Source organism: Trachinotus anak, unplaced genomic scaffold (assembly GCF_046630095.1).
Source record: "Trachinotus anak isolate AG129_WGS33_773 ecotype Australia unplaced genomic scaffold, CSIRO_AGI_Tana_v1 ptg000018l, whole genome shotgun sequence".
Classification (NCBI taxonomy): Eukaryota; Metazoa; Chordata; class Actinopteri; order Carangiformes; family Carangidae; genus Trachinotus; species Trachinotus anak.
The window spans coordinates 15,465,633-15,477,515 of record NW_027273869.1 but is presented as its reverse complement, the minus strand read 5'-3'; the positions used below and the strand labels follow the sequence as shown (position 1 = coordinate 15,477,515).

The window sequence follows — 11,883 nt, the reverse complement described above, 5'->3', positions numbered from 1 at the left end:
TGTGGAACTGGGCCACAGCTATTAGCTCCACTGATTGCCTGGATTGAGGACACCTGACTCACAGGTCACATGGGTAGATGTAGGTTTGTATATCACCTGGGAAACTGTGCCACTTCTGAATGATGCTGTTTTTTTGTTGTTTTTTTTTTGGAAGTTACTGCAGTCACAGGCGTTTTATTGTGATTGACACCGCAACTAATTCAGTGTCACAGGATATCAGTGGCTGGGAAACATCAGACCGGAGTAACAAAATAAAAAGACACAACAACCAGAAATAATGAGTCAGTTTAGCATCTCATTTCATCAAAGTGTTTGTGATTGATGACCAGATGACACTGTTTGGGGCTGATGAGAGATTTGAGAAACTTTAATCAGATTGAACTTCTGAGGACTGATGACAGAAGATCCTCAGTCACATTTCCTGTACTTATATTTGCAGATAAACAACAGAATCTAATTGGCTATGACAGAAGTTTTATTATCGCCCCAACTCCGAGAACAAGCAGCTGACCTTTTTTTTTTGAAGAGGTCTTTCTCACTCTCAGTTGCCTTTCACTCACTTTGGTGCAGAACCTCCACTCAGAGTGACACCAACAGAAGGGATGAGACACTACTTTCCCAACCATCCTTCTCCTTTAAGATTATTTGTTTCTAAAATAACTTGACAGTAATTCCTCATGGTCCCACCATCTGGCTATTATCTTTTACAAGCGGAAGGCAAAACTGAACAGCAGGCAAAGGTTTTATGTTTTTGCGAGTTTTATTTAGCACGTCTTTTAATGCCCAGTATTTATTGTGTGGATCTTTGGGAAGCTCATGCACACTTGAATGAAAGTGTCAAGGTTAATATAATGACATGGACCCTTATTTATACTGCTGACCTCCATTATGAAGTATAATGAGGACACATGACATTGATGGGAGTGTGCATTTGTCACCCCTGAGATCATGCTATATTACTCAGTACTATTATGGTAAATAGGCTGTTGAAGCTAACACATGATCACCTGTCTCTGTCTGCAAGACCAGTCAGACCTTATAGCCATCACGTAGCCGTCCCTGCCCTCACTCTGACGTGCGAGTGTCACATTTATCACTACAACCAGGCCATTTAGCGTCACCATCACCTCTCCCAACCACCATTTCCCGGGATCATGTACAAACAAATTGCACAGAAACCCCCGCGTAGCTCGGGACAAATGGGATGACCAGCGTCTTTTTAATTTGAGAAGTGGATGGCAGAAAGATAAATTTCACTTCCCCGCTCTCTTCAATTCAGAAGGTAGTGGCTCCTTCAACGGGAAAGAGGAGAGAGAAAAAAAAAATGGAGGCCGGTTTCAATCTCTCAACCACTCTGTTCTTTGAGATGAGATAACACGAGGAAGTGAAGAAAAGAGGAAGAGGAGGAGGTGTCTGTTGTAAAAATAGAAGTTAAGATTACTAAATGGAGAGATGGCAGCTGCAGAGAGGACAAACTGTGGCAGCAGGAGTAGAGAAAATAATTATCCAAGCGATTTTCTCATGTCAAAAAACTGCTGCAGTTATATTCCCTGTGCATTTCCAATCAATCACAAAGAGATAGTAGCAGAGATCTTACTTTCTAGATCAATATGTCATTAGGTGTATCTGTGTTGGTCCTTTGTTTGAAATTGTTTTTAGCAAGGTAATTTCTGTCTGAATGAATGAAAACTACTCAGCTCAATACCTACTGATGCATCCAATGTGCCGAATGTATTTGCAGTCTACTTAGCATCATTTAGCCTTTTACATTTTTATTATTTAGGAATCAGTTCTTAAATGATTTCATATGATTTGAATTGGAAAAATTCATGTGAAAATTGCACAAATACGCTTCACTATCTGTCACACCAGGACACAGATGCTTGCAATCTACTGGTGCTTTGACTGAGACTTTCAAAGGTCACTGCAAGTTGGGGCAAAATGCTGACACAAGGAGTGAGTCAGGATTACCTGGAGAGAGAACAGGTGGCCTCCAGGTGATGAGTCAGATGGAAAAAGTGAAAGGAGGGGAGTTAAAAACTTTGAGATGCACTCGCGTGCTGTCTAATAAGTTGGGGAAGGAGCACCAGCTGTTCCACCATTTTGGGATTTTTGTGTTGCCTGTTCTGTTTGTTGTTTTCTTTTTAGTCCTGCTTGCAGAGTCGACCTCTTTGGTCCAGCCTGAAATATCTCAACATCTATTGGATGGAATGTGGTGAAATTCTGCACAGGCGTCCGTGGTCCTCAGAGGATGAATCCTTACAGACTGTGGTGATCCTCTGACTTTACTTCTAGCACCCTCATGAGGTTGACATTAGTGGTTTTCGAATGAAACATCTCATATTGGATGGATTGCCATGACATTCAGTGCAGACATTCATGTTCCCGTCAGGATGAAGTGTAATCACTTTTCATCTCTTTTTCCACATCAAGAGCTGGTCTCCATACTTTTCTTTTCTTTTTTTTAATGAAATATAATTCTGTGTGAAAATGGAGTATATCAAAAATGTTTTTGGAAACATAGCTTCATCTGGAGCCAAAAGACTGAGAATGAAGTCTTTCCTGATTGAACTGCTCTGTGACCAGCTGCTCAGACAAGTGTGTGTGTGTGTGTGTGTGTGTGTGTGTGTGTGTGTGTGTGTGTGTGTGTGTTACTGTATGATTGTGATAAGGGTAAAACTTCACTGAAATAAACCGAGGTTAAAACAAACTCAGATGGAGGTAATTGAGCGTAGGTCAGATTTTAACACAGTCAATGTGACTTTGTATCTCATTATAAATTTATCCCTCTTCCTATTTGACTTTGCATTATTTCCAATTAATCCTTTGCATACTGCTAAACTGACCACAATTACCTCTCTATTAGTATTCTATTAACTCCACACAGCAGGTCATTAGTTGCTGTGTTTGCTGCTTCATCTGGAGTCAAAACTGTCAAACTTTTCCACTGGGTTAGGCCTGGTGCACACCAGAGAGATGATGGCAAATTAAAAATGATGGCATATATATATATATATGTATATATATAATTTTTTTTTCCCTATAATGACAATTTTTTAAATTTTTTTTTTTTAAATATATTTATTTAATCCCAAGCACACACCAGATAATTGGTCACAACTAGGGTTTCCACCTTCTATGTGAAGGAATAAGGGACCCCAGCATGTGGTCTACCAGGTGAGCCACTGGAGCGTGTTATTATCTGTAGAGGGAAACCATGCGTGTAGGCTATAACTAGTTTGGTTTTACTTGTTGTTATATATTCACAGCACAGGATTTGGGACAAATTGTGATATGGGACGGTCCCCTGTATTGTACAGGGCAGGTGGCGACCATAGTCACAACCCTAGGTTTGGGGAGGACTGCAGTGCAGGATCATTTGAGCAGATAATCACGACTCTCAAATCAAGACTGTCCCATGATTTTCAGGAACGGTGACTTGGACTCAAAATCTGCCCAATTATCCTCTAGTGTGGGGGCAGCAGCAACATCACCTTACTTTTTCTTTATGTATTGAGGAAGACTACTTACTTAAACTTAAAAGTTATCTACTTATTGCAAGTTTGGAAATTAATGACAGCTTTAGGAAAAAAACTGTAATAAAAGGCAAAGACAACAGTAACCAGGCTCAAAAAAAAAGCTGCTCTATTGACACATGGATGATTAAGCACCGTGGCCCAACTTGATATACAGAACATTTTGTTTTTAATGCTTCACTGCTTCCCTTTTTCATTTCTCGAGCTGTTTTACAACCCAAGCCGCCATTCTCTGCTTTTTTCCTAATTAAACAAATATCGTATCTCCTCAAAAACTGCCAATAAACAAATAAACTCACTAATGAAAATGCTATTACATTCATTCCCTCTTTCCCGCACCGTGAGCCGGCGCTCAAGGGGGTGTAATATCGTAACTCATATTATTTCAGGGCTGTGCAGGATTGTTTTGACATTGTAGACATTGTGTGGTTCTGCACTGAAGTAAATAAATAGTGCTTTAGGTTTCCAAGCTATATGAAATCAGCACAGTTAATGATGCAGGGTTTTAGCATGAGTTGGGCAGCATCGACATGGATGTTGCTGGGTGTAGTGAGGAGATGATTTTTGTTTTGCTTCCTCTTTGTTTCATCCTGGAAAAACAGTCTCAAGAAAATTAATATAATTAATGTAAATAATAATTTGTTAAGAGCACAAGATTAATCTGTAGTCGTGGTACAGGCGGGCTCAGCAAAACAGTGCAAAGTTTGAACCAGCTGAAAGCCGCTGCGCTCTAATAGTGAAACAAGGGCTGACAATTATTGATTACATGTGATGGAGAGCTCATTTGGAAAGGTTGGAGCCATGTTGCCCAACGGGAACTCCAGTCATTTTGTTTGTCTAACAAGCTGTGCAGCCACAAGTTGGTAATTTTTCTTCATTAAAAAGTGAAAATAATATTTTTGATTTATGTTGAACGCACAGGAGGGTTGCACATATTACCATAAAAATAGATGCAGGGAGACAATTATTCAGACTAAACACGCATCGCAGGTGACAGTTATTTCCCTCTGGCCATGCATTCGTGCTCACAGGCAGACCGGTGTGAGCATGTGCCTCGGTGTATGGTGCATATGTGTGTATGTGTGTGTGTGTGTGTGTGTGTGTGTGTTTATCTAAATTGCTCCCCACCCAGGGGACATTTCTGTCGGCTGATAACTGAGTCACCTGACCTGTAGAATGAATCTGACTGTCCTGCTGTTGTTTTACCCAGGGCTGTGTTGCACAATGTTATAGTTTCTCTTTAGCTGCGTCCCTGTCATGATGTACTGTACTGATGTCTGCATTTCCAGACTGCATATATCATGACAGGTCAAACATGTCTGCCCTATTTCCAATGCTTCTTGTTTCTGAATTTTAATGTTACATATAAGCAAATGTACTATATGTTTAAAATAAAAACATATATGTGAACGTTATAAAACCTGTTAGAAATAATTTCATATATTGACATATATGTCTTGCCCATACAAATATGCATGTTTATGTATGTATACTTATGTTATGTAAACATATATCCATCCCAAAGCCTGTCAATGTATATTATTATATAAACCACGTTCTCAGGATTGGAAGATATACATTAAAAGTCTTAGAAATTAATATGAAAAACATATGCATATAAAATTTTCATATGCCATGTTGTTTGAAAAATTTTTACATATAAATTAAATATATAGTACCAGTGAATGGGAATGAGTCACCTGACTCAGCTGATGCTGTTTAGTGCTGGGCCTGTAGTGTATGGTGGGTTTGTCTTTTTAGCTGAAAACAGTTTCCTGCTGCTTCTAGAAATAAAGCTGATGAAAACAGTGTGAGTTAAATTGCCAGTCATAAAAACCCCAAATAATCTGCTGAAAGGCGTTACAGTGCTCCACGGAGCTAAGAGGAACTGGTCAGATGGTAATTCTCTGCGGCTCCATCTCTACAGCTGAAGCTGGATCTATGGTCGATGCAGTCCTGCTGTAGATACCTACAGCGCAGGTTTAGACTTATAATTGAGCGTCAGATATCACCACCACAGTGCTAGTGCATGTATTGTAATGATCAGGCAATATCAGAGGTTTTAGTTATACTCCCCACAGTAACTGTGTACATTCTTTCATTTATTTTCTAGACTACACATCTTATAGAGCAGATTTATTTCTTTCTTTTCTGCTTTCTTATCGTTAACCATCTCAGGACACGACAATTTCCACTTAACTTTGCAGTAATCACAAGTAAAATTGTTTCATGCAGCTTTCAGACACAAAGTCAGTGTTTGAGGGCAGTTTCCGAGTGAAAAACTTACAAATGTTGAACAAGGTAATGAGAGGCGCCTGAACGCATCATTAGTCTCTGTGAGGTTTGAGCATCTGGCTCAAGTCCTTCAGTCTGGCCCTGTGAGGGACCAGTGTTTGTCAGCTGCATGCTTCAATCCAGAACCAGAACTGAGGCACAGCTAGTATCCCTGACAGGCTAATTTAAAGGTCCCATATTGTATAAAGTGAGATTTTCATGTCTCTTTTGATTATAAAGCAGGTCTAGGTTCTATATTAATACTGTGAAAGTATCAAAGCCTCAGTCCACAGTGAAATGCACACAGCCTGTATTCAGAAACTGTGTCTTAAAATGAGTCATCAGAACTTCTGTAGCTTTGTGATGTCACAACAAAGCAGTCACCGCTCTCAGCCATGCCCCAAGAACCAGCACACCTGGACCCACCATCCAACCTTGCAGGATCTGGTTTCTCTGAGTTTTTACCTGAAACCTGTTGTATTTTTATTCGATCAATCAGAAAACAGTCAGCCAATCAGAAGATAGGTTCAGACTCTCTCTTCTGATTGGCTCAGAGCTCCATAGAGAAACCTGAGAGAGGAGATGTAAAACTAAAATATATCTTCTTATGGATATCAAAACTTCAAATAAAAACACTGGAAAAGTGTTAAATGTAGGACCTTTAAAAATTATAATTTTGAGTACTTTCACACACAAATATGATAAGAAAACCGCTGCAAAGTTCACCACAATCCACACATCATTGCGTTCCTCCAGCTTCTTCTCTCAACACCCGCTAATGAAAAGAGACTTGTGGTTGAACGGATAATTCCAGTATCATCGTGTCATCTCTGTAATGCCCTGCTGAGATTGCAAAATGTTACCCAATCTTCACAATCCACCCAGCACTGCTGCCACTGCCGCCAAAACACCGGGAACGCTCCCCTTTAAGAACACCTTTTGTTGAGCTCCTGTCTCATCCCTGCTGCGTTCCCTGCTACACGAGCCACCTCGCTGTCAGCAGTTGCTGGCTTTTAATTGCACAGAGTCCCGGCTTTGGAAATTATGTTGTCAAACGCAAAAGAGTAGCGAGTGCAAATAATGTGAGTAGTACAGCGGCTTGAATCTCTGCAAGGATGAGTCGACTGGAGACATCACTGTGAGAGGAGAAAATAAGCAACCCAGGAAGCAATTGAGCATACAAAGAACATTGTCACATCATTTGCAATCAGGAAACTGTGGAAAATAAAGAAACTGTATTTTCCTCAATGCCAGAAATAGAGCTTAACAAAGAAGGTGTAGCTCCTTTTTATTGTTCGGTTTTATAAAAGAAACAGTTTGCATCATGTTGTCAAGGAAAACTGATACTACAGGTCTTAATTGCGGAGCAGCTACTTGGAGTTTAATTATACAGAGGGTTTTGTTTATCAGTAGTTCTTCTCCCGTCCTTGAGAAAGTTTCACAAAACTCTAATGCTAATTCGTCCTCATGGGTGGAGGTGTTCTGAATACAAAGCTGGTGTTGGAGTTCCTACCTTTGTACAAAACATAAATATTTAATTGTGCTGAGCTCAAAGTGTGGGGTCTTCAAGGGGGAGTTTGCCTACCCGTAGATGGGAGGCTTGAATCAATGTCTGGCAGGTTTTTGAACAATGGGAGCAGCGGTGGAGGAGCTGGGAGGTCATCCACGCATCGCGAAGAGGCAGCTCGAATCTTGTGATGTCATCAGGAGGTCTCTCCTCGGGCCCTCCACAGTGCAACCTCTTTAAAATTCATTGTACCTGATTCAGGAGATAAAAATGAGTCCACAGCACGAAATCCAACCTTTTCTGGAGAGCGGAACGAGATGTGCAACAGAACTCGCAACTCCAGATGCATTGTCTAACACTCTCAACGTCATTTACAGCAATAGACTTTTTTAATATATAAATTAATAAACAGCTCTACTCTACCTCTAACCTAATATCTTTTCTCATTTTCTCATCTATTACCAAAAACTCCAATTAGGATTTTGAAGCTTTGCGTGCATTATTCAGTGCGGATAATGCCTTCGGATTTAATAAATATCCCGTATATGATTTGTTTATATACTGTAGTAAAGTGTTATCAGTTCAGAGCAAACCTCAGCCAGGCAACATGGCCCAGCATTGCCAGCCTTGTCCACTGGAGTCTGTCGTTGGCTCCAGGATGCTGTTGGGGGACTTTGTTTGTTTACAGTGTGAGAAGTGATCAATGGCAGCCCCGGCTTGCCAGCAGACTGCCAGGGTCAGTGTTCCCCTGAGCACTAAGGGAGTATCTGCAAAGAAAGCAAAAATAAAAAAAAATCCATACAACCCCACTGGTGGCCTCATTCTCTCTATTCACAAACCTACACGCATGCATGAATTCATATACAATTCTCCGGCAGCTCGCAAATTCCCTCGCCTGTGGCGTGAGTACACACATATAGATGAGGGATGAGTGTGTGCTGTGGTGCTGATGCTGTGCCCGGTTGCCGGGGTCAGAACGGTCATTGCCAGAAGGGCCCTGAGCGCAACCTCTGCGAGGCGGTGTGACAGTAAAGGACAAATGATGATTAACAAACAAACAAACAAACTGACGCGCCCGAGCAGCGTGGCCAAAACAGAATAATGACCCCACGTGACTCAGCGGAAAGGGAGGGCAGAGTCCTGGCCTGCATGTGCGTCTGCATCGTGTTACTGACTGTAACCACGCTGCTGCGCTCAAGGCTGGGTCACGGAGGAGGAGTTATCTGTGAGTTGTCTGTGATTATAGCAGAAAACTGACCTTGAGGCTACAAGTGAGAAACCTCACATCCTAACACCAAGAGGAAGGATTAAAGGAGGGGAAACTGTCAGAGAATGGGAAAAAAAAAAAAGACAAAGACAGCAAAAAGGGAAGGAGGGGCTCAGGGAGTTAGAGCGAGAAGAAATCGGAGAGACATAATGGAATAAGTTATGAGTAGGCAAGATGGACAGATAGAGAGCAGAGGGAGATAAATAACAGAAATGACTGCTGGGGAAGAGAGCCACATCTAGGGCGGTGCTTTTTCACAGTCTGGGTTAGTACGCAAAGTTGGGGCAGGGAGAGATTAAAATGAATCCAAAAGATTATCCTGAAAAAAAAAATATGTGGCTTCAACAGTGTGAGGATTTTGATTGAATAAATTCCAAATTTTTTTTGTGTAAAGTCCCTTCCTTTGTTCTGTTGCAATTCCCTCCACAAGTCCTCATATTGTAGGGGAAGTAAAATGCTGAAGGCGCAAGTCGGATGGAAGCTTATGCCTCACAATTGCCCTTAAAATCATTTTGGATCATCAGTGTTTTGAGGAGATGGGAAGTGAAGACGTGGCGGCAGCATACAGTCCGACTGGCAAGTTTTTAGGAAGTAGAGAGTGCACCTGAGGGCACCCTGATCTCAAGCATTTTCCGTCTTATCACTTTGCTGATATGACAGAGCAACCATGAAAAAGCCTGAACATTAACTTAAACATATGGTAGCAGTTGTAATTAAACTCAATACATTTTTTCACTCTCATGCTGAGAGTTAGACGAGGACACCATTTCATCTCATCTGTCGATTAAATATAAAGCTACAGCTAGCAGCTGGTTAGCTTAGCTTAGCTTATCTTAGAAGAAGTTTGGACAGAGCTGGCCTGGCTCTGTCCAAATGTTAAAAAATCTGCCCACTCTCTCCCTAATTTACACATTATATCCCACTGCCTGGGAACCTCACAATGACAAGACTCCAGGAAGTCACTGTCCAACTTTAGCGCCCAACAAACTCTGAAACTGAGTCTGGATCTGACTGCAACCTCCTACTGGTCCTAATGGAGAAGCAAGTTTCCAGTCCATCAGTCATTTTGATGCTTTTCTAGTGGGCGACACAACAGATCTTGATATTTATATATTTTAAATGTACTAGTTTGTACAAAGTGGTGTCTGAACATGCTGAAGGCAAAAGTGTTTATATCTGTTCTGAATAGCCATACTCAAATGCAGTATGAAAACCAACAGTCAAAAAGAGGTGAGATATGATTAACTGCACTCACAGATAGGAGGCCACACAGATCAAGGACAGTCTCCCCTGCAGGCGTTTATGGTGGTGAACTCACAAAAAGTGACAGAAGTCGTTGAATAAAGATTGAGAAGAGAGCCTGAAGGAGAAGTTGTAATCTTGCCTATTTTCTCACCTCTGTACACCTGGCAAATCACTGTGTGAAGTGAGCACGCTTGTTCAATTCTCAATTTCAGAAAGTTATACAAAGTCGCTGGACACAACCCCCGCCCCAATTCTGACTTTGGAAAAGTGTGGGAAGAGGGGTTTCAGTTGCTGTTCAATGATCCAACAAGGACTTTGTTCATAGCGGCCTGCTGCCTTCAGATGCAAAGAGGCAATGCAGTGCAAACATGGCCATTTGTTGAAATAAAAACATCAACTTCACTTATATAAAGCTTTTCTAGTCTTATCAACCACTCAAAGCACTTAACAATACATGCCACATTCATTCATACTTCCCATATAAGCACACTGGCAGTTACCAACAGCACAGCCATTGAGAGCAATGGGGGTACAGTATCTCGCCCAAAGACACTGAGACATCTGGACAGGAGGAGCCAGGGGTTGAATCACTGATCTTCCAATTAGTGGCCGACATACCTCTTCTACCTCCTGAGCCACAGTCGCCCCAAACAAACCAAGTCAGATTTGTCTTGGGAAATACACTGTGCACAGAACAGCCATGTTACCTCTCTAAGGCACTGACTCATTGATCAAATCAGAGTCTGCAGTTAAGATGTAACTGTTAGTTCATGACATTTGGACATGTAACTGCTCCATTGGGTGGTCCCAGTTTTCCTTTAACAAGCCAGAGAAAGGAGAAAAGCATTAACCGCGAAGGGAATCAAGACTTAACTTTCGGACATAACAACTGAGCTCCTGCTTTTTATGGCAGAGCTGTAGCTGAGTAGCGAGGCAGGTCCCGGGCTATTTGCTGTCACTGACTGGTCTTGAGGATGTGAGGGAACGAGCAAAGCAGCCAGAGCGAGTCTGCTCCGGAGGAAAAGCCTTGATGGGGGAAGCTTTGAGAGCTGACTTTGCAGTGGTACAGCTAATGAGACGAATGAATGAGACAGCAGAGGAGAGGGATGAATCACATTAATGGTAAACAACCTGGGAAGAAAAAGTAGAGAAGGGAGGGATAGCTTATGGACACAAAACTGTGACGAACTAATTACAGCTTGTATGCGTTTCTGATTAGGGTGTATGTTCATATGTGCAGTGTGTAGGCGTGTTTTAAGTTTCTCCACTTATTTTCTTAAAAAAAAAGTGTGTGTGTTGTTTGTGCTTTGATGAAGAGCTTAAGCTTTGAAATGCAAAAACGTTGAGTTTAATTGTATAATCCAGACTCTGTGAGTCTGGGATATTGCAGGAGAACCGGCAACAGATCTGATCTAACAAGGCACTTTGCTCCGCGGTAGACAGCTTTGAGGGGATTGGGGGGAGAAAGAAGTGTGAGATTTTAACAAGGGAGAGATTTGGATTTGGTTGCCTTTGTGACTGCTTGACAGTCGCACACACAATGAAGAGAGAAAGGCAGGTTCAAGCTGAGCTCCATCCCTCCCTCCATATGTTATGTTGAAATCAGATACAGAGCTTGAATGTTGAGCTGTGGCTGAGAAGATGAAGGCCACATCCAGTCACAAGCTGAGAGATGAAATGTATTTGAAAAACTGTTTTTCCGCACCATTTAGTTGTTACATTAAATTGAGAAAATAAACATTGATAGGTTGCCACAAATCCACCTTATTACCTCTGTCAAGGAGGGAATATTTTCAGCCCTGACTGTTTGTTGGTTTGTTTGTTTATCATTAGGATTACGCAAAAAGCATTAAACGGATTTGCACCAAACTTGGTGTAGGGATGGGGTGGGGGTCAGTGACGAACTCATTACATTTTGGTGCTAATCAAGCTATAGGGGTGGGTCCAGGAGCTTTTTATCACGTTCCTTAACATTGCACGATCAGGCTTTTTTTTTTTTTTTCTTTTTTTTTTTTGACACTTTCATCAATTTCTCAGGAAATAATGTATGGATC

At 41.5% G+C, this 11,883-nt stretch overlaps 1 long non-coding RNA gene across 1 annotated transcript; it reads right to left on the bottom strand.

Annotated features, from left to right (window-relative positions):
* Positions 1 to 3,045: 3,045 nt before the first annotated feature.
* LOC139635344 (uncharacterized) lies at positions 3,046 to 11,243 on the bottom strand. The gene is made up of 3 exons (XR_011694181.1): positions 9,840 to 11,243; positions 7,911 to 8,084; positions 3,046 to 7,569 (listed from the first exon to the last, which is right to left on the bottom strand). It is a non-coding gene; the product is annotated as an uncharacterized lncRNA (long non-coding RNA).
* Positions 11,244 to 11,883: the final 640 nt, after the last annotated feature.